Genomic DNA, 6,000 nt, shown 5'->3' on the forward strand with positions numbered 1-6,000 from the left:
GTGCACAGTAGTGTCCTTGGCACTTGGAAGACCATTCGTAAATCATGGCTGACATTTAAAATTGCCTTGCTGAGCAGATGGATTAGTGGGATTGAGTCTTGAAAGTCATCACTGTTTAAGCCCAGTGAACAGGTTGTTCTGGCCACACCCTAGTGTCCAGGAATGACTAAACATTTCATTTCTGCAGCCAGCTCAGCTGGTTTTTCAAAAGTCATCTCAAAGGGATGCCACAATGGTCTGGTGGTTAAATCCTCACCTTGCATGCACTGGGATTCAATATGGGCACTGATTCGTGTCTCGGCTGCTCCAGTCCCCATTCAGTTACCTGCTGATGGCCTGGGAAAGCAGTAGAGGAAGACCCAGAGCCTTGGAACCCTGCACCTGTGTGGGAGACCTGGAAGAAGCTCCTGGCTTCAGATCAGCTTAGCTCAGCTCTGGTCATTGACACTACTTGGCGAGTGAACCAGAGAAAGGAAGATCTTTCTGTCTCCTTCTCTCTGTAAATGTGATTTTTCAATAAAAATAAATAAGTGAATCTTTAAAAAGTTGTTTCCAACAGCAAGTAAACATACAGTGACCTTCACTATATGATCCTCAGGTAGTGCCAGAGTTCAAGAAGAGATGACATAAGAACTTTCATTCTAAATGCAGAGAGTAAGAGACTCAAGCTATGGGAAACAAGTCAATTCTGAGCGAAGTCTCAGCGGAAATCTGGCACTCAAAAAAACATTAGGAATTTTCCCTTTGGGTATTTCTCTTTCACGACAAATAAAATCAGAAGCAAATGTACACGATGAAATAAAAATGAGGAAGTCTAAAACGCCTGAGTTGTGACTGGGGCAAGGTCAGGAGCCAGGAGAAGGAATTCGTGCAGTGTATCAGGCAGATCCCTGCAGCTCGCTAGGTATTCCACCTGGTGTCGCTGTTTCATGCATAACAGTGCTTTTCCTCCCGCCCTTCCTGCACCCTCACACAGCACCCCATGTGTACCATAAGGCAGTGGTAGAGAAGCCCAACCCGAATAGTTGTCTGTGGCTGGAAGGACTGATCAGTAAACCATCCCCCAATGCACAGCTATACAAAAGGGAAGCGAAAAAGAATCCCCTGTTACATAAGCCTCCTTATACATAAAGCTGGTGACCCCGTCATCGCACTGACTTCTATTTTCAGCAGGTCCAACTTTCCCTTCACTTACAAGGCTCCTTGTGAAAGACACCAGCAACGTGAACTTCAGTGTTGCTCGTGACTGGGACCTCCCCGCTGGGCACACGCACCACACCTGGCTCTGAGATGCTGTTTGAAAATGCCCAGTGCTCACCGTCAAGCTTAGTGGTCTGCCCAGCACATCGCTCTTGTAACACGTTAAGTGCATGTGTGTAGGTTTGCTTCAAACTTTCACTTTTCACTTGCATTTCTGAAGACGATTAAAATGAAGTGAAAGGAATCTATTTTTCTCTGAGAAGATCATCTGGTGTGTTAAAGAGCCTCATTGGTCATTGGTCAAACCTGGGTAGGAAGTTTGTTCCCCATTGCCTTCCCCCCTCAAATCAGCAAGTCTAAGATTTTCATGTGCTGGGCGCAGTGTTTTCAAAACATTTTCCAAGAAAACTGCCACACCAAGAAACACCTGATTCACACAGATAATTGCTGCTACAGTGGTATATTTTTCCTGTTCAAGCAGGAAAAGAGGAACAATTTTACAGTCCTGGAAAGTAGAGTAATTCATTCAGGCGTGACTGAGCCTGCATCCCAGCTTTGTATCATTATAGGATTGAGCTGCGCTTTCCATGAAGGGTGTCATTTCCAGAGCTTTGCAACTCATGACAAACTTGACATGACTTTCACCTGGGAAGGAATAATCCATGAAAGTCTGTGAAGCTTATTTTACCAGCTGGCTCTTGAGATGCTAGGACTAGTAGAAAAGCAAAAAAGCATAGGCTTGATATTTCATTTCAAGAAATATCTTCATCCTGTCTAGGTGAGTTAACACTTAGGCCACATTTTCAAAGAAAAAAGGAACAGAGACATGTAAGTCCAGCAAACGGTCACCCAAGAGGAACAATCTTGCTACCACTACTCCTTAATTTAAAACAATTTTAGATTGGTAAAATTGATAAAGCTTAAAACAAAGCTTTGAAAAGTCAAAGGAGCTTTACTTATTTATTTTAATCTAACCCACCAGGCAGAGGAGAGGTGTGTTGCTACCACCTGCCAATCTTAAAGCCTGGATGAAGAAGTTTAAATGATCACCCTGGACTGTTCATGACAGTGCCAGATTCTTCTTGTGCAAGCTGGACCAGCTGTCTCGTTCTGTAGTGATGTTTCCTGCTACCTACTCAAAGTTCACTCTTGGACAATTACTTAACTGAAAATATTCGCCAGCATGATCTATGGGGGCAGGGATGCCATTTCACACACTTCAAAACACACCTGCTGTCACCTCAAAGAGCACTTACCTGTCAGGGTCGGGTAACTGATGCCATCACTCCCATTACAAGGGTGAAGGATCTGAAGAAATGTTTCTTGTCCAGTATTGACGGATACAGATTTTAGAATTTCATTTGGCTGATTCTGTGCCCATTTAACTATCAAACACAGCCTTTCCATCACTTCTCTGTGATGAAAGGGGAATCCTGCATTTTCTCTGTTTTGTCACCCGTGAGAGGCCTGGGGCTGCATTCTGTCAGAAGGCACTGTTCCTAAAATCAAACAATAGAGATTCCTTTTCCCAATTAAAAATACTGACTGAAACATTAAGAATCGAAACATGAGATATCAATGAATTGAGTTACAGGGCAGGGATTGGTGCGTTGGTTAGGACGACTCTGGGGATACCCACAGCCCAAACTGGAATGCTTGGACTTGGCTGCTCTCCTTTGGATTCCAACTTTCTGCTACTGCATGTGGGGAAGCAGTGAGTGATGATGCTAGTGTTTGGGTTCCTGACACCCACAGAGAGACCCTGACTGAGTGAACTAGTGCATGACAGAATGGGCTCTGCCTTTTTGTCCCTGTATCTTTACCTTTCAAATAAATAAAAGCAAAAAATAAAAAACTTTAAAAACCAGTTGCTCATCTGGCTATGGGGGGGCATTTCTATTGACAGTGAGAATATTTTGGGGAGCACAAAGAACCCTTTAATTTTACCAACATGTTTAAGGAATTAGTCCTTAAAGTAAAAATCTTCCTGGTGAAGATTCATTCGTTTGATAATGGATTAATCACATACATTGGATAACTACCCATTCACAAATTGGAATCAAGATAGCAGCTCGAGGGGGATGTGTACGTGGTTCATCGTTGGGGGCCAACTGCAGAGAGAGCGCTGTGCCAAGAACCAGCATGAGGGTGTGAGCTCTGATCTTGGCTTTCCACTGACCAATACCAAGTTCTTGAGCTCAGCCAACATCGAGTTCTTATTAAGCACCAAATAATCTTTAGTTCCACTCAAACATTCCTGTGACATGTTCAACATACCCACTTGTGCTTAGTGAATTGCTTCAAGAATCATCATGAACATTTTGATTACATCAATATGTTCCAACATATTTCAATAGCACTGCATTGTTAACCTTACATGGAATGTTCTCTGTCACGTAGGATTCTACTTAGAGCTGGATATAGCACAGAGTACAGTGGAAACCACTTCAAAGTCAATGAACTGTCCTTCAAAGGTCATAGCAAGATCGTAGAAACTTGCAGATTGAGTGAGTGAACACACGATAATTAAATGCATTGCATGCTGCTGGCTTAGGCCAAGGACTGAAGGAAACAAACCATAGAAGGCATGTTACTGAGAAAGCAGATACAATTTAAACATTGATCATCCATCTCGAAAGTATATAAAAGTACATTTCTTTTTTTTTAAAGATTTATTTTATTTTTATTACAAAGTCAGATATACTGAGAGGAGGAGAGACAGAGAGGAAGTGGAGCTGCTGGGATCAGAACCAGCGGCCATATGAGATCAAGGCAAGGACCTTAGCCACTAGGCCACACTGCCGAGCCCTAAAAGTACATTTCTTGAGTTTATCTTCACACTTAAATTATGTCAGAAAATTCCTTGTATTTTATAAATACACCCTAAATTATTTAGGGGCAAAGGGTATGAGATCTTTAATACAAAAGTATTCTCAACTGGTACTTGAAAACATGAATGTAAACATTTGTATTGATGGACGCATGTCCAAATTTCTCTGTATGTGTGGAGAGAGAGAGATGAAAGCAAATGGGTCAAAGCTTGGGAACTATTTATAAATCTGAGTACAGCTAAGGTCTTGAGCAGTCACGTAGCTTTTCTCTAAGTGTGAAATTATTTTTAAAAATAACTTATGTATGTATTTGAAAAGCATTGTGACAGAGAAAGAAATCTTTGATTCATTGGTTTACTGCCCAAATGACTACAATGGCCCTGTCTGAGCCAGGCTGAAGCCAGGAGCCAGGAACTCCATCCGCGTCACCCAGGTGGGTGTCAGGAGCCCAAGCACTTGGGCTATCTTCTGTTGCTTTTCCCAGGCCATTAGCAGGCAGCCAGCTGGAGTGGAAGTGGAACAGCTAGACCCACACCACATCCATACATGACGGCAGGGTGGCTGAGAACTCCCTTCCTGTTGAGATCTGCTGGAAACTCTCCCGCGGTGGTCTTCGTGACAGTCCCTAGGTGACCCTGGGCTGCACAAACCTAATGTCCTGGCTTGATCCTGTATCTTCATCCTCTTCTCCACAGTCCTATGCCTGCAGGCTGTATCTGTGCTTTACCGCCCAAAGAATTCCAACATAGGCTGGAAACAAACAGCTTTTAATGCTACTACATGGGTACTCTACAGGAACTTTCTGTAATTGTCAGCTCCTGCGAGACAGACCTTAGAAGATGCCACAAAGCTTTTGCAGGGTCAAATCTGCGCGGCCACCGGCAGGGATCGCTGCCGCCTCGGAGAGGTCATGGCGGGGGTGGGAGGGGGAATGCACCGCCCCGCTTCCGCCTACTGCCGCCGGGTGGGCTGGGTTCGCTGCAACGCCACTTCGGCCTCGGAGCCTGTGCTCAGCCGGGCTACCCCAGGGTCAGCGGCCTCCACACCCACTCACCAGGGACCTCACGCCCGCGGCCCTGCGGCTGTGGGTTTGCTAAGATGCCCCAGGTTTTTGAGTGGAAAGATTGGGATACCTCGGTGCCGCCGGAGCTCCCCTGCGTGGGGTCAGGGAGCTTTTATCCACAGCAGCACCCCGCCCCACCGGCTTGTCCGCCCGGATAAACTGCTGAATTAATTAGTTATTTGACGTTGCTACAAGTGCCAAAGTGATTATACAAATGAAATACTTGGGGGGACCATGAGTAATTTTTTAATCAAAAAGATGCTGGAGTTTTCCTTATACTGGAAGCACATGGCAGATTTGCTAGTCATCTCCTGGGAGGGCTGGCGTCGTGATACGGCTGACTGGTTACCTATGAGTGGGTTGAAAACTGTAGAAACGTGCAAATATTACATGTTAATCCAAAGTGGAAACAAAAATTCAGATGAGAACCTGAAACAAACTGTTTGGCTTTCCAGAGAAAGGTCCCTAAAATGAAATTAATGATGGTGAGGCTGTGGGACAGCCAGTTTCCTTTCAGCCACTGTTGGGAGTTTCTTGTTTCAGTTTGTTGTAGCCCCAAGCTAATTGGAGAAATAACGAGGCTGCTGCCTTAGGACTCACCCTGTATTCTGTGTTAGTGCTGTAGGGAGCGAGTGGGCGCTAAAGCGTTGTGGCACAGAGTATGTCAGTAACCACGCCCCCCCCCACCCCCCCGCAAGCCTGCAGGTCACCTTGGGAAGTTTCGTTTCATGACTTCCATCCTGCAGTTGGAGCGCCAGTGGCTGAACTTGAACGCTTTCACATAGACACTTCTCCACCATGCCTGCGTTTGTCAAGTCAAGGTTATGTCCAACCTCTGTGCGAGTAAGGACTGTCCTGTCCGGAGGGGACCGCTTCTGGGATACTGAATTCAGTCTATGATAGATA

The sequence above is a fragment of the Ochotona princeps genome, chromosome 7 (genome assembly GCF_030435755.1).
Source record: "Ochotona princeps isolate mOchPri1 chromosome 7, mOchPri1.hap1, whole genome shotgun sequence".
NCBI lineage: Eukaryota > Metazoa > Chordata > Mammalia > Lagomorpha > Ochotonidae > Ochotona > Ochotona princeps.